A 21489-nucleotide genomic window follows, 5' to 3' on the forward strand; every position below is an offset into this window, starting at 1 on the left:
AAACGGATCAGTTCAGCCCCAATGCATTCTGAATGGATAAGGATCCGTTCAGAATGCATCAGTTTGCCTCAGTTCAGCCTCCATTCCGCTCTGGAGGCGGACACCAAAACGCTGCTTGCAGCCAAACGGATCCGTTCTGAACAGATACAAGCATTTGCATTATAGGTGCGGATCCGTCTGTGCAGATTCGTTTTGGTGTCCGCCTGGCGATCCAGAGCCAAACGGATCTGTCCTGACTTACAATCTAAGTCAATGGGGACGGATCCGTTTTCACTGACACAATATGGTGCAATTGAAAACGGATCTGCCTCCCATTGACTTTTAGTGTAAGTCAAAACGGATCCGTTTGCATAATCTTTTTTTTCGTGGTAATGCAAACTGATCCGTTCAGAACTGATACAAGCGTTTGCATTATAGGTGCGGATCCGTCTGTGCAGATGCCAGACGGATCCGCACCTAACGCAGGTGTGAAAGTAGCCTAACTCTGCTGCCGGTGGAGGGAGGTTGGGGGGGCGGCGACGGGGAGGGGGGCCCCATGATTCAGTTTTGTACTGGGGCTCCATGGATTGTGTGTACGCCACTGGTTCCGCGTCTGTGGGTCAGTACACCATCCAGTTCCGTACCCTGGCGGCTGAACTGGCGTGGAATGATGAGGCTCAACTGGCGGTGTTCTGGGAGGGTCTTTATGACCGAATTGGCTGTGCGCGACCGACCGTCATCTCTGAAAGACCTGATTACATTGGCTACGTGGATTGATGTGCGTTTCAGTGAATGCTCAAAGCAGGTCGCATGCACCAGAAGTCCACCTATTCTGGCTCCTTCATTTCAGAGTCCTTCAACCAGCAGTCGTTCCTCCTGAAGAGCCCATGCAGATTGAGCGCCTTCAGTTGACTGACCATGAACATCTACGTCGCAAGGTGGAGAACTTCTGTCTGTATTGTGGAGGAAAGACCAACTTTGTCCGTAACTGTCCCCAGAGGCCGGGAAACGCCATTGTCTAGGATCAGTTGGAGAGGCTGGTCCTAGACCAGGAGAACCCCTCTCTGAAACTTTCTGTTCCAGTGATACTCTCCCAAAAGGGAGTTTCACTATCTGTGCCGGCATTTTTGGACTCTGGGTCAGCCGGTAACTTTATTCTGCAAGCGCTGGTTAATCAGTATTGGCTTCCCACCATCCGTCTGGAGAGGCCTCTATCAGTGGCTTCTGTTAAGTGGCTACCACTTTCTGAACCAGTACTCAGTTACTGTGCCTCTTAAATTACAGGTGGTGATACTGCACTCTGAGTTAATCGGAGTTAATCTCCTTCTACGTGCTGCCAGTCTCCGTGAATCCGATTATTCTTGGGCTACCCTGGCTGCGCCTTCATTTGCCAATTGTGGACTGGCACTCCAGAGAGATCCGGCGATGGGGATCATTTTGTCGCTCCACCTGCTTAGCGGAGGTCCGGCCTGCTTCCTCACCTACGATACCTGTAGATCTGCCCGGACTTCGCAGCAATATGCCAATTTCGCGTACGTCTTTAGTAAAAAAAAAGACACCGAGACTCTGCCTCCACATCGTCCATATGACTGTGCAATCGATCTTCTGCCTGGTGCTATTCCTCCTCGTGGTCGAGTCTACCTCCTCTCTCTTTCAGAGACATAGGCGATGTCAGACTACATCAAGGAAAATCTTGAGAGAGGGTTTATCCGGAAGTCCACTTCGCCAGCCGGGGCCGGGTTCTTCTTCGTGCAGAAAAGATGGTTCCTTATGACCTTGTATCGATTATCGAGGTCTGAATAAGATTACGGTTAAAAATCGATATCCTCTTCCGCTGATCTCCAAGCCATTTGACAGGATCCGGGGAGCTAAAGTCTTCTCCAAGTTCGACCTGCATGGTGCATATGATCTTATCCGCATTCGAAAAGTGAGGAGTGGAAGACCGCTTTCAACACTCGTGATGGACACTACAAGTATCTTGTCATTCGGTCTATGCAATGCTCCTGCGGTATTCCAAGAGCTAGTTGATTATGTCTCCCAGGATCTGCTGTATACCTGCGTGATCGTGTATCTGGATGATATACTGTTTTTTTCTCCAGATTTGATCACTCAGGGAAAGGCATGTACGGCTAGTCTTACAGCGCCTAAAGGAAAATAGGCTCTATGCCAAACTCGAGAAATGTACCTTCGAAAAAACTACAGTACCGTTTCTTGGTTACATCATCTCTGATGCTGGATTACAGATGGATCCTGAAAAACTGTATGCGGTAAAGAACTGGCCTCGCCCACAGGGTCTTCATGCTATGCAGCGCTTCCTGGTATTCGCCAACTTCTATCGGCAGTTTATTCCGAACTTTTCATCCCTAACGTCTCCAATCTCCGCTTTTACTAATAAAGTGGTGAATTCCAAGGACTGGCCGCTTTAGTCCAATTAAAGAGCTCCTTTTCATCTGCACCTATTCTGCGACATCCCGATGTCTCCTGCCAATTCTTTTTAGAAGTGGACGCCTTCTCGATAGGAGCCGATGTGGTTTTACTACAAAAGAATTCCAAGGGCAAGATGTTCACTTGTGGATTTTTCTCTAAGCTCTTCTCTCCCGCTGAAAATAATTACTGTATAGGAGACAGGGAGCTTCTGGCCATAAAACTCGCCTTGGAGGAGTGGCATTATCTATTGGAGGGAGCCCAGCATCCGGTAATAATTTTTACTGACCATAAGAATCTTACGTACCTACAGACAGCTCAGCGTCTGAACCCTCGCCAAGCCAGGTGGGCGCTCTTCTTCTCTCGTTTTGATTTTGAGTTACACTTACGCCCGGTTGAGAAGAACATCAAGGCGGATGCTCTGTCCAGATCTTTTGACAAGCAGGATAAGCCTCAATACATGATAGCTCCTGCTCGCTTAATCACGGTGAATCCTGTCCTGGTAAGAGGCATTCCTCCCGGCAGAACATTTGTACCATCTGCCAAAAGGAAACATATCCTGTCGTGGGGGCACAACTCAAAACTGGCCGGTCATCCTGGGATTCGCAAGACCACAGAACTAGTGTCTTGCCACTACTGGTGGCCCACATTGTCCAAAGACGTGTGTGACTATGTTTCCGCTTCCACCGTCTGTGCTCAAAATAAAATCTCCAGGAGCAAACCTCCAGACCTGTTGCTACTCCTACCTGTTCCTGATGTTCCATGACAACACATTGCCATGGAGTTTATTACTGATCTGCCTTCTTAGGCTGAATGTACTGTGATTTGGGTGGTTGTGGACCACTTTTCCAAGATGGCACACTTCATTCCATTGACTGGATTTCCCTCGGCTGCAGAACTCGCTAAGCTGTTCGTAAAACATATATTTCGTCTACATGGTTTGCCTGGGCATATTGTTTCCGATCGGGGAGTCCAGTTTACTTTCAAGCTCTGGAGAGCCTTCTCTCGTCTACTAGAAATTGATCTAGACTTCTCTTCCTGTTACCACCCCCAAACCAATGGGCAAGTAGAGCGGGTCAATCAAATTTTGGAACTATCTTCGACACTTTGTCTCTGCGCAACACGACGTCTGGGTATCTCTGCTACCTTGGGCAGAGTTCTCCTATAATAACCACACCAATGAATCTACTGGATCCTCCCCATTCTTTGTCGTCTATGGTCAACATGCTCGTACTCCTCTTCCTGTTCCTGCATCCTCCGGGGTACCAGCTGCAGATTCTTTCTTCAGAGATTTTTTGAAGATTTGGAGTGACGCCAAGGTCTGCATCGACAAAGCAGTGTCCCATATGAAGACAAATGCGGACAAGAGAAGAAGGAAACCACCTCAGTTTTCATCTGGCGAGAAGGTATGGCTTTCCTCCAAGAACATCTGGTTAAGAGTCCCCAGTTTTAAGTTTGTTCTTAGATTCCTTGGCCCCCTTTGAAGTGTTGAGGAGAATCAACGAGGTGACATACAAGTTACGTCTGCCTCCTTCTCTACGCATTCCCAATGCCTTCCACGTTTCCTTATTGAAACCAGTAGTCCTTAACCGCTTTTCTACTACTCATTCTACTCCCACTCCGGCATCTGAGAATGCTGACGAGGTCTTTGAAGTCAAGGACATTCTAGAAGCGGGGTAATAAGACCTATTATCTGGTGGACTGGAAAGGTTTTGGTCCTGAAGAAAGATCCTGGGAAGCTCAAGAGAACATTCATGCTCCGGATCTAATTAAAAGCTTTCTGTCTCGGCGCGGACTCAAGAAGAGGGGGCGCGGGGGGGGGGGGGGGTACTGTAACAGCGACCTCTGTGAGGTGCTGTTCCCCCACTCCTAGCCTCTGTTGCAGCTCTGGACTCTGCCTGTGCGGTTGGTATTACCTATATGGATTCCGCTCCACAACTTCCATTTAATCTGGACACGACACTGCTTGTACTCGTCTGCTGATGTGGCAGTATGCATCACTCCCTTGGCGGGGCTGAGTCATGTCATATGATCTCGTTAACCTACCCTGGCTCACCTGCAGCCATTTAGCCAGACGCCTCAGAGTCAAGGTCCTAATCTTGTGCTAAAGAGCTTGCTTACCACTCGTGTTCCTGACTTCGTGCTTCATTCCTGGACTTTGTTTATCTCCTATCCCAGCCTGCTTGCATCACCTCTCCTGTTGCCGATCCGGATTGTCTGACCTTGCTCCTGTGCTGCCTGTCTTGACCCTTTGCTCGTCCTGACTACGTCTCTGCATCATCCTCCGGTTCCTGTCTTGTTGCTCCTGGTCACGACCCTGCCTGGTTTAGGCTCCATTCACACATCCGCAATTCCATTCCACATTCTGCGGAACAGACTCGCATACCTATACATTTCTGTGGCCCCGATCCGGAAATGCGGACTCACACTTCCAGCTCCGCATTTCCGTTCCCGAAAAAAATAGAAATTGCCCTATTCTTGTCCTCAATTGCAGACAAGAATAGGCATATTCTATTATTGCCGGAGATGTGCGGTCCGCAAAATGCTGCCCTTGGTTGGATTTGAATCCAGGACTCCAGCTGTGCTGCAACAGTGCTAACTAGTGATGTCCCAAACTATTCGCTGGCGAACGGTTCCCATTTTAGCATCCATTTTAGATTCATTCGAAAGCTGCATTCTCAGTGAGAGGAGGGACAGTGCTGCTGCTGATTCAATATGGAAAGCATTAGCTAGGGCAGTGTTCTGTGTCCACAGACTCATCTGCTGTAAGGACAGCGTCCTGACAGCACCCCAAAAAGCCCTTTTTTAATATATATATATATATATATATATATATATATGTATATTGCAGTTGCCTGGCTGCCCGTGTGTGAGAGGCTGCAGGCTCAGTCACAGACAGCACTGTGTGCAGACCATTCATACAGGGTGTGACAGAAAATACCTTGCAGATAAAAAAAAATTCTATTTAATATTTTTCTGTGATATAATCACATTTGCAAGCCCGTGTGTGTCAGGCCCACACAGACTGTATTGTGGCCACTGGCTAGTGGCTAGGCCTCCATCCATACCGTTACAGGGTGTCACTCACTCAAATACCTTGCAGATAAAAAAAATTCTATTTAAAATTTTTCTGTGATATAATCACATTTGCAAGCCCGTGTGTGCCAGGCCCACACAGACTGTATTGTGGCCACTGGCTAGTGGCTAGGCCTCCACTCATACAGTTACAGGGTGTCACTCACTCAAATACCTTGCAAATAAAAAAAATTATATTTAATATTTTTCAGTGATATAATCACAGTTGCAAGCCAGTGTGTGTCAGGCCCACACAGACTGTATTGTGGCCACTGGCTAGTGGCTAGGCCTCCACTCATACCGTTACAGGGTGTCATTCACTCAAATACCTTGCAGATAAAAATAATTCTATTTAATATTTTTCTGTGATATAATCACAGTTGCAAGGCCGTGTGTGTCAGGCCCACACAGACTGTACTGTGCCCACTGCCACCCACTTATATAGGGTGGCACAGTACCTTGCACGCATAGTACCACTTATCTAAAAAAAAATGACAGGCAGAGGCAGGCCACCCCGCAGGGGCCGTCGTGGTCGTAGTGCTATGATTTCCACTGGCCCTGGAATAATGCCCAGTGTTCAGAGGCCACGTACCCTGAACCCAAAATATTCGGAGAAAATAGTTGACTGGCTTACACAGGACACCCAATTTTTAACAGCTTCCGCTAAGAACCTTGACGCACCATCCTACTCCAGCTCAGCTTTGGTCACCTGCTCTCAAGTTACCACTCTCCCGTCCGCCGCCACCACCACCACTACCACCACAGCCACCACAGCCGCTTCACTTGATCCCTCAGAGGAGTTATTTACACATCAGTTGGATGAAATTAGTGATGCGCAACCATTATTGCCAGAGGATGTAGATAACAGGGATATGTCTCAGTCAGGCAGCATTACACACATGGACGTACAGTGTGATGAGGATGATAATGTTGTACCCGCTGCTGCTTCCTTTGCTGAGGTGTCAGATACAAGTGAAGTGGTTGATGATGACGATGTGTCTGTGGATGCTATGTGGGTGCCTGCTCGAAGAGAAGAAGAAGAGGGGGAAAGTTCAGAAGGGGAGACAGAGAGAAGGAGGAGACAAGTTGGAAGCAGGGGGAGGTCGTCGCAAGGAGCTAGTGGCACAGTCAGACAGCATGTATCGGCACCCGGGGTCAGCCAGACAGCACGCCGATCAACGCATGCTGTTGCCACCAACAGAATGGCGTCATTGCAAAGCTCAGCAGTGTGGCATTTAGGGTTAGGGTTAGGGTTAGGGTTAGGGTTTTTGTGTGTCTGCCTCTGATAACAGCGATGCCATTTGCAACCTGTGCCAAAAGAAACTGAGTCGTGGGAAGTCCAACACCCACCTCGGTACAACTGCTTTGCGAAAGCACATGATCTCACATCACAAACGCCAATGGGATCAACACATGAGTACAAGCAGCACACAAACTCAAAGCCACCATCCTCCTCCTGGTACAGCATCTTCAGCCACGTCAACCACTGCTGTCCTCCTTGCCCCCCTCAACCACCCGCCACTCCGCCTCTCACCTTCAGCAGTTCCATCTCATCTGCCCACAGTCAGGTGTCTGTAAAGGAAATGTTTGAGCGTAAGAAGCCAATGTCACAGAGTCACCCCCTTGCCTGGCGTCTGACAGCTGGCTTGACGGAACTCTTAGCCCACCAGCTTTTACCATTCCAGCTGGTGGAGTCTGAGGCCTTCAAAAAATTTGTCGCTATTGGGACACCACAGTGGAAGGTACCCGGACAAATTTTTTTTTCAAAAAAGGCAATCCCAAACCTCTACTCAGTGATTGAAAAGGAAGTCATGGCATCTCTGGCATACAGTGTTGGGGCAAGGGTCCATCTGACCACTGATGCCTGGTCTCAAAGCACGGTCAGGGCAGGTATATCACCTACACTGCGCATTGGGTCAACCTGCTGACGGCTGCCAAGTATGGAATGCGTGGTTCTGCAGCGGAGTTGGTGACACCGCCACGACTTGCAGACAGGCCTACTGCCACCTACTCTACTCCTCCTACTCCATCCTCTTCCATAACCTCCTCAGCTGAGTCCTCTTTTGCAGCGGCGTCTGGCTGCACATCAACTGAATCCCCCCAGCTCCCCAGGGGCTATTCCACATCCCGGATACGACATTGTCACGCTGTCTTGGGGCTGACTTGCCTGAAAGCAAGTCAGAGACAGGGAAAAGAAAAAAAGAGGGTTAGTCACTGGGCCTTTCAGAATGATGGTCCAGGGATAACTTCGCAGGGCGCCAAAGGTAGGTCAAAGAGTACGTATAGTTCGTTTGTACCAGAATTTTTGGAGAACAAGTATATGTATATATTAAAAATTTAGTGGAACAAAGAGGGGCAGGCTGCCAATGGTCTCGACCCACCCTGATGCCCTCAAGGTGGGTGATTAGGATGAAAACAGTGGGGTTGCGTAAAAAACGCTAGAAAGGACCACAAAGAGGCGCCAAGATCCCTAGTATCTAGGGTTGTGATGGTATATACCCAAAAGGTGTTAGATACACATAAGTGGGGTGACAGTACTTTCACACTCACCAATTTATTTGTTAAAATTCTCACGGTCAACTCGTATATGGTGTGCAAATAGCAAATGTAGTATTAGGTAAATACAAATATAAAACCTTTGACAAATATAAAATCTAGATGTAAAATCAAGATATAAAATCAAAATTTTAGTGACTCACTTCACCCAGGAGGGTAATGTGGGATAAAGCACAAGACACCCACATCACACCTCCTGCGCCTGGATCGCCAGTAGAGTCTCACGGATGAACAATGATCACTCAGGAGTTCTTGTTCATTCTTTATATTCTTTTATTCCAAAGCCAGGGTGGGGGAGTGAGCAGCTCAACGCGTTTCGGGGCCTCTTAGTGGGTCCCCTTCATCAGGAGCATATAAAATGGTAATACAATGTAATGGCGTTTAAATAACAAATAAAACACAGAAAAAAACCGCCAAAAACGGCTTCCCATTACGTCACTTCCGGTACTGTATGCGCTCCAAGGTGGAACGCACCGGAAGTGATGTCATATTCGTCCTCCAGAATGTCGGCTATACTACCGATAAATCCTGGAGAGACATCACAGTATTTGGGCATGATAAGGTCCTGTAGGGCCGATGGGGGGCACATACTGGCTGTTCCAGGCTTGTTTTGGGAAGGATCGTATCCTTTTCTCTATTATGCTCACGGTGGAACGCATCCTGTACTTCCGGTGCGTTCCACCGTGGAGCGCACCCGAAACCGGAAGTGCCTCTCAAGACGGGAGTAACTGTTTTAACAACCGAAGGAAGCAGAGAAAAAGAGGAAAAAGGGGGGGGGGGGGGGAGGTGCCTAGATGTTGGGTTTACACAAATGTGAGATGTGGATGTTATGGAAAGAGATATGTAAATAAGTTTATTACAAAAGTGAAGGGGAAAAAAGGTCACATGACCAGCTACCTAATCACATGATCGGGGGTTACATTTCTGTTGATAACAGAATCGGATATATATGTTTCTGTACATTATTCTGTTGGAGTAATGGGAAAGTGTTTTTAATGATGTTAACAAGGTGATAAAAAAGAGTAATGTTGGTAATACTAATATTTGACAGTATTGATCAGAGTACCATATAATATGTATTGATGATAATTAGTAACAGGGAAAATGATAATAATGCATAATAAATAAGGATAATATAGCATCAAGTGAAGTAAAATGTGTAATAAATATACTGTGGTTTAATAAATATATGTAAATAAATAAATATATATAAAATCTCCATATATATGTATAATCGAAAAAAATAGAGTAAAAATAGAAATAGAAGTAATAGAATTTTTTTTTAAAAAAAATAAAAATTTTAAAAATTGTCCCCTGAAGGGCAGATGCTACGTTGCAAAATATAAAGTATGGCGACGGTATTTCTTTAGTAATTAGAGTATTCTAAGCTTTCATTTAGGCCGAAAGGGGATAGAGTATTTAGTGTAAAAATCCAATACATTTCCTTTCGGCATAGTTGTTGATATGATGAGGCGATGGTTTCTAGAGGAGTAACTATGAGACCGGTTATGGAACCCTCATGTCGTTCAGAGAAATGGCGTGATACGCTGCGTGTCGGGACTTTTCGTTTAATGTTAGATCTGTGTTCACACATTCTTTCCCTAAGGGTTTGGGTAGTTCTACCGACATATTTTAAACCGCAGGGACATCTGAGGAGATATATGACATTTCTTGTCCCGCAGTTCAGGTCTTGTCTTATTGTCCAGGGGACCTCCTGTTTCAATGGCCCTAGTATCATGTGTGATCATCGCACAACATTTGCATTTTTTCGTGCCACATTTAAAACACCCTTTTCTTATTGGCTGTGGGAAGATGGTTTTTGTGGGGGCTTGAAGTTTGGGACAGGACGGGGCGATGATATTTTTGATAGTTTGTGCCCTTCTAAATGTTATGGACGGTAATTGGGGTAGAATATTTTTGAGGATGGGGTCTTTTAGTAAGATGTTCCAGTGCTTCATCACTATTTTTCTAATATTCTGGTGGTCTCTATTAAACCTGGTAATGAGGTTATATTGATATCCTTTTGGATCAGTAGTTTTTGGGGGTGGTGGTTTCAATGCTTCCCAATCATGGACCTTAACTATTACATACAGGAATCAAAAAGAATTTTGTCTGACCGAACCTACTACAAAGTCCTTGTAGACGACCCAACGGCCATTTTCAAGAAAGCACTGTTTGAACATGTAGATTCTGGTTTTAATCAAAATATTTTAAACAAAAAAGAAAAAATATTCCTCACCCATAATCATCCTACCACTGCTCGCTTTTACTTTTTACCTAAAATACACAAAACCCTTATCAATCCACCAGGCAGACCCATCATCTCTGGTATAAACTCCCTTACATCCAACCTTTCAGCGTATGTCGACACTTTCCTACAAAAATACGCACAAAAACTCCCCTCCTACCTAAAAGATTCCACAGACCTCATAAACACCCTCAATAATATAGTTTGGAAGGACCACTACATTTGGGTCACACTGGACGTAGCATCCCTTTACAGTAATATCCGACATGACTTAGGAATACGCGCAACGAAACATTTCCTTGAGCTGGATCACGAGATGCCCCCCCCCTCAGAAAGATTTCATTTTAAATTCAATACAATTTATTTTAGAACATAATTTATTCACTTTTAATGACACCTTTTATATTCAAACAAGGGGTACCGCTATGGGTACAAAATTTGCACCCTCGTATGCTAATCTGTTCGTAGGCCTCTTCGAGGAGTCTCTAGGTCTCCAATACCATAAGGATATACACCTCTACCGTCGATATATCGATGATATTATCTTCATCTGGGGTGGCAGCGTCGAAGAACTCACGTCTTTTATACTAACGCTAAATCAGAATGACTGGGGCCTCCAATTTACACATGAATTTGACTCCAAGAAATCAACGTTTCTAGATCTACATATTGAAATTATCATGAATAAGATCACCACCAGCACCCATTTTAAAAAAGTGGACTCCAACAGCTACCTAGAATACTCCAGCTGCCACTACACGAAATGGAAAAGAAACATACCGTATGGGCAAATGAAAAGGATCCGGAGAAACTGCTCCAATGAAAAGACCCTCAAAACTCAACTGGGAATCTTAAGGGATCGCTTCTTGGAAAAGGGCTACCCAAAAAGTTTAATTAAAGCATCCACCCAGAGGGTTCTAAAATTAGACCAAAGGGAAGCATTGAAACCACCACCCCCAAAAACTACTGATCCAAAAGGATATCAATATAACCTCATTACCAGGTTTAATAGAGACCACCAGAATATTAGAAAAATAGTGATGAAGCACTGGAACATCTTACTAAAAGACCCCATCCTCAAAAATATTCTACCCCAATTACAGTCCATAACATTTAGAAGGGCACAAACTATCAAAAATATCATCGCCCCGTCCTGTCCCAAACTTCAAGCCCCCACAAAAACCATCTTCCCACAGCCAATAAGAAAAGGGTGTTTTAAATGTGGCACGAAAAAATGCAAATGTTGTGCGATGATCACACATGATACTAGGGCCATTGAAACAGGAGGTTCCCTGGGCCCCTGGACAATAAGACAAGACCTGAACTGCGGGACAAGAAATGTCATATATCTCCTCAGATGTCCCTGCGGTTTAAAATATGTCGGTAGAACTACCCAAACCCTTAGGGAAAGAATGTGTGAACACAGATCTAACATTAAACGAAAAGTCCCGACACACAGCGTATCACGCCATTTCTCTGAACGACATGAGGGTTCCATAACCGGTCTCACAGTTACTCCTCTAGAAACCATCGCCTCATCATATCAACAACTATGCCGAAAGGAAATGTATTGGATTTTTACACTAAATACTCTATCCCCTTTCGGCCTAAATGAAAGCTTAGAATACTCTAATTACTAAAGAAATACCGTCGCCATACTTTATATTTTGCAACGTAGCATCTGCCCTTCAGGGGACAATTTTTTCAAATTTTTTTTTTTTTTTTCAATTTTTTCTATTACTTCTATTTCTATTTTTACTCTATTTTTTTCGATTATACATATATATGGAGATTTTATATATATTTATTTATTTACATATATTTATTAAACCACAGTATATTTATTACACATTTTACTTCACTTGATGCTATATTATCCTTATTTATTATGCATTATTATCATTTTCCCTGTTACTAATTATCATCAATATATATTATATGGTACTCTGATCAATACTGTCAAATATTAGTATTACCAACATTACTCTTTTTTATCACCTTGTTAACATCATTAAAAACACTTTCCCATTACTCCAACAGAATAATGTACAGAAACATATATATCCGATTCTGTTATCAACAGAAATGTAACCCCCGATCATGTGATTAGGTAGCTGGTCATGTGACCTTTTTTCCCCTTCACTTTTGTAATAAACTTATTTACATATCTCTTTCCATAACATCCACATCTCACATTTGTGTAAACCCAACATCTAGGCACCTCCCCCCCCCCCTTTTTCCTCTTTTTCTCTGCTTCCTTCGGTTGTTAAAACAGTTACTCCCGTCTTGAGAGGCACTTCCGGTTTCGGGTGCGCTCCACGGTGGAACGCACCGGAAGTACAGGATGCGTTCCACCGTGAGCATAATAGAGAAAAGGATACGATCCTTCCCAAAACAAGCCTGGAACAGCCAGTATGTGCCCCCCATCGGCCCTACAGGACCTTATCATGCCCAAATACTGTGATGTCTCTCCAGGATTTATCGGTAGTATAGCCGACATTCTGGAGGACGAATATGACATCACTTCCGGTGCGTTCCACCTTGGAGCGCATACAGTACCGGAAGTGACGTAATGGGAAGCCGTTTTTGGCGGTTTTTTTCTGTGTTTTATTTGTTATTTAAACGCCATTACATTGTATTACCATTTTATATGCTCCTGATGAAGGGGACCCACTAAGAGGCCCCGAAACGCGTTGAGCTGCTCACTCCCCCACCCTGGCTTTGGAATAAAAGAATATAAAGAATGAACAAGAACTCCTGAGTGATCATTGTTCATCCGTGAGACTCTACTGGCGATCCAGGCGCAGGAGGTGTGATGTGGGTGTCTTGTGCTTTATCCCACATTACCCTCCTGGGTGAAGTGAGTCACTAAAATTTTGATTTTATATCTTGATTTTACATCTAGATTTTATATTTGTCAAAGGTTTTATATTTGTATTTACCTAATACTACATTTGCTATTTGCACACCATATACGAGTTGACCGTGAGAATTTTAACAAATAAATTGGTGAGTGTGAAAGTACTGTCACCCCACTTATGTGTATCTAACACCTTTTGGGTATATACCATCACAACCCTAGATACTAGGGATCTTGGCGCCTTTTGCCTGAAAGCAGACAGCCACACCGGACCAGCACTCCTGTCCGCCCTGAACGCACAGGTGGATCAGTGGCTTACCCCGCACCAACTGGAGATCGGCAAAGTGGTGTGTGACAATGGAAGCAATTTGTTGGCGGCATTGAATTTGGGCAAGTTGTCACATGTGCCGTGCATGGCACATGTGTTGAATCTTATCGTACAACGCTTTGTGTCTAAGTACCCAGGCTTACAGGACGTCCTCAAGCAGGCCAGGAAGGTGTGTGGCCATTTCAGGCGTTCCTACACGGCCATGGCGCACTTTTCAGACATTCAGCGCCGAAACAACATGCCAGTGAGGCGCTTGATTTGCGACATCCCGACACGTTGGAATTCAACACTCCTAATGTTCGAGCACCTGCTCCAACAAGAAAAAGCCGCCAACGAGTATTTGTATGACCGGGGTGCTAGGACAGTCTCTGCGGAGCTGGGAATTTTTTTTGCCACGTTACTGGACGCTCATGCGCAATGCCTGTAGGCTCATGCGTCCTTTTGAGGAGGTGACAAGGCACCATCAGCGACCTCATCCCATTTGTTTTCTTCCTGGAGCGTGCCCTGCGAAGAGTGCTGGATCAGGCTGTAGATGAGCGTGAAGAGGAAGAGTTGCGGTCACCATCACCACCAGAAACAGCCTTGTCATCATCGCTTGCCGGACCTGCGGCAACGCTGGAAGAGGAGTATGAGGAAGAGGAGTCAGAGGAGGAATGTGGCTTTGAGGAGGAGGAAGACCAACCACAGCAGGCATCCCAGGGTGCTCGTTGTTGTCACTTATCTGGGACCCGTGGTGTTGTACGTGGCTGGGGGGAAGAACAGAACGTCAATGACATCAGTGAGGACGAGGAACGGGAAATGAGTAGCTCGGCATCCAACCTTGTGCAAATGGGGTCTTTCATGCTGTCATGTCTGTTGAGGGACCCTCGTATAAAAAGGATGAAGGAGAACGACCTGTACTGGGTGGCCACGCTACTAGACCCCCGGTATAAGCAGATAGTGGCGGAAATGTTACCAAATTACCGGAAGTCAGAAAGGATGCAGCAGTTCAAAACCAAACTAAAAAATATGCTTTACACAGCTTATAAGGGGGATGTCACAGCAAAATGGGAATCTAACAGGGGAAGAGGTGAAAGTAATCCTCCTCCTACCACGACCACGGCGGAAAGGACAGGACGCTTTACAGATGTGTTGTTGATGGAGGACATGCAGAGCTTTTTCAGTCCTACACATCGCCACAGCCCTTCGGGATCCAGCCTTAGAGAACGACTCGACCGACAGGTAGCAGACTACCTCGCCTTAACTGCAGATATCGACACTGAGGAGCAATGAACCCCTTGACTACTGGGTGTGCAGGCTTGACCTGTGGCCTGAACCAGGGGCGTAACTAGAAGTGACTGGGCCCCACAGCAAATATTTGTAAGGGCCCCTCCAGCGCGCTTCGCACCTCCCTCCTCCTGTGTAAAACCCACTCCTTTGGCACAGTGTAGCGGTATACTGTATATTGTGTGGCACAGTGTAGGTTATATGTGTATAACATAAACATATTCCACATAAAAATTTACAATTACTTGGCTTGGCCCTTGGGGATATCGGACACCACTTCAACACTTGGCTGGGGCTCGGCGGAGCTGATGTTATGCTTTATCCTAATGAGAAAGATTTCATAATAAGGATTTGGAGAAGGGGCAGAGGAATAGCAGAGCAGGGAGAGGCTGGTGCTGCTACTAGGGGTCATACCATGGCGGAGTAATAAAGTCCACCATAATGCCCCCCAAGTAGTAATAATTCTCCTTATAATGTGACAGTGCAAAAATACCCCCTTGTAATGCCCCCAGTTGAGCTAATGTCCCCATAGTGCCCCCATAATGTGCCAGTATAAAATACCCCTATATAGTGCCCCCAGTAAATTCCCCCATAGTGCTCCTCTCCCCCTTCCTGCTAGTGCCCCCATAATGTACCAGTATAAAATGCCCCATATATAGTGCCCCAGTAGATGCCCCTCAGTGTCCGGCCTCTGATAGGCTGCCGGCCTAGTGTCCCCCATAATGCCCTCCAATAATGTGCCAGTAAGTGTCCCCATAGATGCCCCCCATCATGTGCCAGTATCAAGTGTCTCTCTCCTCCCCCCACATGTCCCAGTATCATAGTACCATCTCCCCCCCCCCCAATGTGCCAGTATCAAGTGCCTCTCTCCTTCCCACCCCCATGTGCCAGTATCATAGTGCCAAACCCCCCCATGTGCCAGTATCAAGTGCCTCTCTCTTCCCCCCCATGTCCCAGTATCATAGTGCCATCTCCCCCCCCCAAAAAAAGTGGCAGTATCAAGTGCCTCTCCCCCATGTGCCAGTATCAAGTGCCAACCCCCCTCCACATGCCAGTATCAAGTGCTTCTCTCTCCCCCCCATGTCCCAGTATCATAGTGCCATCTCCCCCCCAAAAAAGTGCCAGTATCAAGTGCCTCTCTCCCCCCCATGTGCCAGTATCATAGTGCCAAACCCACCCATGTGCCAGTATCAAGTGCCAAAACCCCCCCCCCCCACATGGCAGTATCAAGTGCCTCTCCCCCCCCCCATGTGCCAGTATCAGGTGCCAACCCCTGTCCCCCCCCCCATGTGCCAGTATCAGGTGCCTCTCTCCCCCCCATGTGCCAGTATCAGGTGCCAACCCCCCTCCCCCCATGTGCCAGTATCAAGTGCCTCCCGCTCCCCCCATGGCAGTAACAGTCGGGTTTTAAAAATAAATTATAAACACTTATACTTACCTCCATGTCAGCCTCTTCCTGTGTCCTGCCCTGTATGTCCATATATGGAGTCAGTGCTTGTATTTCAGAAAAGTTTCTGACAGGATTCAAACCCACAAGCTTCTGTATCAGAGGCAAAGCACTTAACCACAAGGCCATAAGAGCTGCCTTGCCGCTGACTGAAAAAATATGAGACTTCTACTGTTATAGCTGGCTTAAGTGTACATCTATACACATGACAGCTGCTCATATATAGAGATATAGCAGAGCTGAGTGTGCTGGGACAGCAAAAATGTAGAGATATAGCAGTGCTGGGTGTGTTGGGGCAGCTGTCATGTGTATAGATGTACGCTTAGCCAGCTATAACAGTAGAAGTCTCATATTTTTTCAGTCAGTTGCAATGCAGCCTTTATGGCTGTGTGTGTAAATGCTTACGCTTCTGATACACATTGGAGGTTGTGGGTTCGAATCCCAGACACTTTAGGAGACAGTAAGATTAGATCACATTAGCGAGGGGGCCTGGTCAAGGGCCCTGAACATTAAGAATCGATCATATTTAACTAACTTGAAAATAAACTGTCACACACGCTGCTGGGGTGCCGGGCCCCGAAGCAGCCGCTTCCCCAGTAGTTATGCCACTGGCCTGAACTATCCCAGTTTGCGATAGAACTTCTGGCCTGCCCCGCTTCAAGTGTCCTGTCAGAAAGGACCTTCAGTGCAGCAGGACAAAAGAAGTCGCCTCGGTCAAAAAAGTGTTGATTACCTCACCTTCATTAAGATGAATGAGGCATGGATCCCGAAGGGACTGACAGTGGGGGATACGTTTGACTAACAAAAGGCCTGATGACATGCCTTGGCCTCAAAATGGTCCCCACGCTGCTGTATTTAATGTCTGCATACCGGATGACGTTCGTGAATTCTCCGCCACCAACTAGGGTTCAAGCCGCAATGTTTTAGTCACCTTTCTGCCTGGAAAACATACCTAATTTTTCAGGCATGTGTACATGCCTAATTTTTCTGGCCTCTAGTGCTGCACTGTGGCTGCAAAAACAAAACAAAAAAAAGGCACATACATGTGTAAATTCCCCTTTGTGATCGGTACTTGCGTATCACAATGAAGCGATCATCACCTCTATGAGTGTGTTGGCAATGTTGCCACACCCCAGATAAGGCCGTTGCTTTATTATGATCAGACTAAAAGCGATCGGCTGGATAATTTTTCATAGAAAAAACATTATTATTTTTTTTTTTAAGTTGTATGGGTTTTTAATACATAAAATAAAAAAATCATAATAAAGTCTCTTAATAGTTTATTAGAAATAATGCAGACAATTTAAAAAATCCCCATCAATTCCAATATAAAGCAAGTACAGAGCTCAGAACAAAATGATTTCAGGATGTCGTTAATTCGACAATGATTAATCAATTCGACACACGTCCCCAGATAGGGGACGTAACAGGGATTAAACTGATAGGAATAGTACTAGTTAAGACACCACTCATATAGGGTGTCACAGCACATTGCTCCGTGCATCGGGTGTGACAGTAAATTGCACGGCGCAGACGCAGTGGCGTGGATTCAAACAAAGGGGAGGGAGCCAGCGTTTTTTTAACCATCTCCCCGTTCGAAAAATCAATTTAATAAATGGACCCCAGATTGGGGACGTCACGTAACAGGGATTAAACTGATGAGAATAGTACTACAGAAAATAGCACTCATATCGGGTGGGACCGTGGATTCAAACAAAGGGGAGGGAGCAAGCGTTTTTTTAACCATCTCCCCGTTCGAAAAATTCAATTCACCTTTTGGGGACCCTTGGTGTTGTACGTGGCTGGGTGGAGGAAGAAACCTTCAATGACATCAACGGGACATGGCTAGTTTGGTATCTAACCTTGTGCAAATGGGAAGTTTGCGGTTGGGCAAATGGACTGTTTGCAGTTGTTTGCGGTGCATTAAAAGGGGAGTTTGGTCTGTCAATGTCTGTGAAGCGGGCGTAACCCTTACACTACCTGATCGATACAACATCATACCTGATCGTATACACACACTGGATGTTTTAAACCACGTTGTTAAAAAAAAATATAGGATTCTTAGGTGATTTATGCCCTTTATGGATTAAAATCCAACTCTGCGTCAACTATGTAATTTTCCATGGGAGTTTTGCCATGGATCCCCCTCCGGCATGCCACAGTCCAGGTGTTAGTCCCCTTGAAACAACTTTTCCATCACTACTGTGGCTAGAAAGAGTCCCTGTGGGTTTTAAAATTCGCCTGCCTATTGAAGTCAATGGTGGTTCGCCCGGTTCGCGAACATTTGCAGAAATTCGCGTTCGCTATTCGCGAACGGAAAATTTTATGTTCGCGACATCTCTAGTGCTAACCACTGAGCCACCGAACTGGACTTATTATGTGTATGGTTAAATTACTTTTGCAGCGGTCCACGTGCGGTGGGGCTGCTCCCCCAATGAAAAACACGCTACAGTGTTAGGGGTTGAGCAGCTCCCCCAGATTTGCCACTATATTTCTGTGTTTTTGTCTTGTTTTTATATGTAGTGTATGTGCCTTCACCTGGCATTTAAACACTCTCCTTTGCACCTGGTAGCCTCCATCACATGGTCTGATATGGGTGTGGCTTACAGTCTGGCTTTGTTCACATTGCACTAGTTGTCCTGCTAGGCGGTTGTGTGGAAGCTTGGCTGTGAGCTGGATTACATCACCTTCAGACCTTGTTCACACCATAGGTAGCGTAGTGGTAGGACCCCTTGCCATGCTGAGAGCCGTGACGTGGTGCATGTGGGCTCCGATATCTTCCTGACAGGAATATATTGGCAAAAGTCTCAGCTTTTAATATCTGCATTTATGACTAGCCAGTATAGTCAGTGGCATATCCGTTTGGTGCATTTTTTCTGTGATTTATGATTATATTTTCATCCGCACAATGCTCCGTTTTGTGTAGGATGCCTTTGTGGTGCATGTGGACCGCGCCGACAGCCTCCACCGTATGCAAAATATTTTTTGCTGGGGATAGTCGTTTGCTGCGGTCCACGTGCGGTGGGGCTGCTCCCCCAATGAAAAACACGCTACAGTGTTAGGGGTTGAGCAGCTCCCCCAGATTTGCCACTATATTTCTGTGTTTTTGTCTTGTTTTTATATGTAGTGTATGTGCCTTCACCTGGCATTTAAACACTCTCCTTTGCACCTGGTAGCCTCCATCACATGGTCTGATATGGGTGTGGCTTACAGTCTGGCTTTGTTCACATTGCACTAGTTGTCCTGCTAGGCGGTTGTGTGGAAGCTTGGCTGTGAGCTGGATTACATCACCTTCAGACCTTGTTCACACCATAGGTAGCGTAGTGGTAGGACCCCTTGCCATACTGAGAGCCGTGACGTGGTGCATGTGGGCTCCGATATCTTCCTGACAGGAATATATTGGCAAAAGTCTCAGCTTTTAATATCTGCATTTATGACTAGCCAGTATAGTCAGTGGCATATCCGTTTGGTGCATTTTTTCTGTGATTTATAATAGTATGGTTAAATTACTTGGCACATTCACTCTTGGAAAGTTGAGATACTGTGTTATTTATTTAATCTGTATATTCTTTATATTTTTATACAGTATATTTATTGATTAGCACTGACATTTGTACTGTATGTCTCGTGATCCATGGACCAGCTCTTTTGAGTTAAAAGACAACAAGGAATCTGAGATTTCTTCCACTGTGATAAGTCACTTTCCATTGTGGATCCTATAAATGCTATTGCTTTTATACAGTTTGTTGCAGTCAAAGATACCACACAATTAGGCCTTGCTTTCTTTTTTGTTTTTCCAAAGGAGATGACAGAGCCATTTCCAGGAGTTTTTAGAGATGGACACCAATGCCTCTCCGATTCACTGGAATGCCACCAAACAAAAAAATATGTAGAGTGAGGGATGGTTTATCTGAATATATGGTCCGAATTATTTTTATTATTCTGAGTCTGGTGTTTTTATTATGCTGAAAACTGAATCTGGGAGGTGAACTAAATTTGGGAATTAATTTTGAGCATCTGCGTCTGGGGTCAGCCAGATTATCAAGCGGCAGACTACCTGACCGTAAAAGGTGAGATTCTGGCAAGACTGGCGGTGAATGTATTGGTCCGGCCCAGCGGGTGTGTCACTGGGTATTTAACCCGGCTGAACCCGCCAGACCGCAGTATTATGATCTGCTACACAGGTTGCAAAAATGGCTGCAGCTTGACGTACTGAGTTCCACTGCTATGCTGGACTGTCTGTTGGCGGATGTGTACTGGAGAGCTTTGTCGTACCCTCTCTAGCACTTGATCGGCCAAGAGTCACCTGGTAATGCCCTAGAAATGGTCGACCTGGTGGAGCGCTATGAGGCCACTAGAAATCTACAGGAGGGTTCTTTTGGGGGGGGGGCAGTTAAACACCGGAGGTCTCCAACCTCGACCAGGCGGCTAAGGGCAGCAAAACCCACTCTGGATATACTCCCTACAGACCCAGCTCTGATGGTCTGTTGGCGGTGTCAAGAGCCAGGTTACATAAGGGCTGATTGTCCCCATCGGAGGGAATCCATGGACACTAACTATGGCTACCGCCCTTCAATGTATGCCAGGAGGTTGTGTGCAACCGGTACCCCCGAGACAATAGACAATAGTCACCTGTGCCAGGTGCAAGTTGGAGATACCTTGGCGGTGGTGCTGTTGGACTCAGGGAGCCTGGTGTCCCTAGTGAGAGCTGCCCTGGTGCGGCCCGCCATGTATACTGGCTGAAAGGTCAGTGTTGTGTGCATCCATGGAGACTCAAAGGACTATCCCACCGCCCTGGTGTCTCTATCCACTGTGGCCGGCAATTGGACTCATGAGGTGGCCGCCGCCACAAAGTTACACTATGAACTAATAATTACGAGAGACTTCCCCGGTTTCCTGTCACTGTGGCATGAGGTGAGAGTCACCAATACCCATGAGATTGAGATAACCCTAGCAGAGTTGCCTGGCTTAGGGGGGAGACCAGAACCCTGGGAACCTGAGACCAAAGGGCCAGCAGTAGGGATGACTGCCACTTCGGTGGAAGAGGGGGAGGCAATCCTGCTAAGTGTGATGTGGGAGACGCGGAGGACTTGCCGCCAGGTCCGGACTTTGCAGACCTCAATGTCTCCGGAGACAATTTTGGTACAGCACCAGGACCCGACTCTATCTCGAGCCTGGGGAAATGTGGTAGTAGTTGAGGGTGAGCCGCAACAACAGGGGGCCGAGTCTATGTTTCCCCGTTTTGTGGTTTAACAGGAGATGCTGTACCGAGTAAATCAACTAACGGGGTGATCATATTGAACAGT

This window comes from Bufo gargarizans, chromosome 8 (assembly GCF_014858855.1).
Source record: "Bufo gargarizans isolate SCDJY-AF-19 chromosome 8, ASM1485885v1, whole genome shotgun sequence".
Taxonomy (NCBI): domain Eukaryota; kingdom Metazoa; phylum Chordata; class Amphibia; order Anura; family Bufonidae; genus Bufo; species Bufo gargarizans.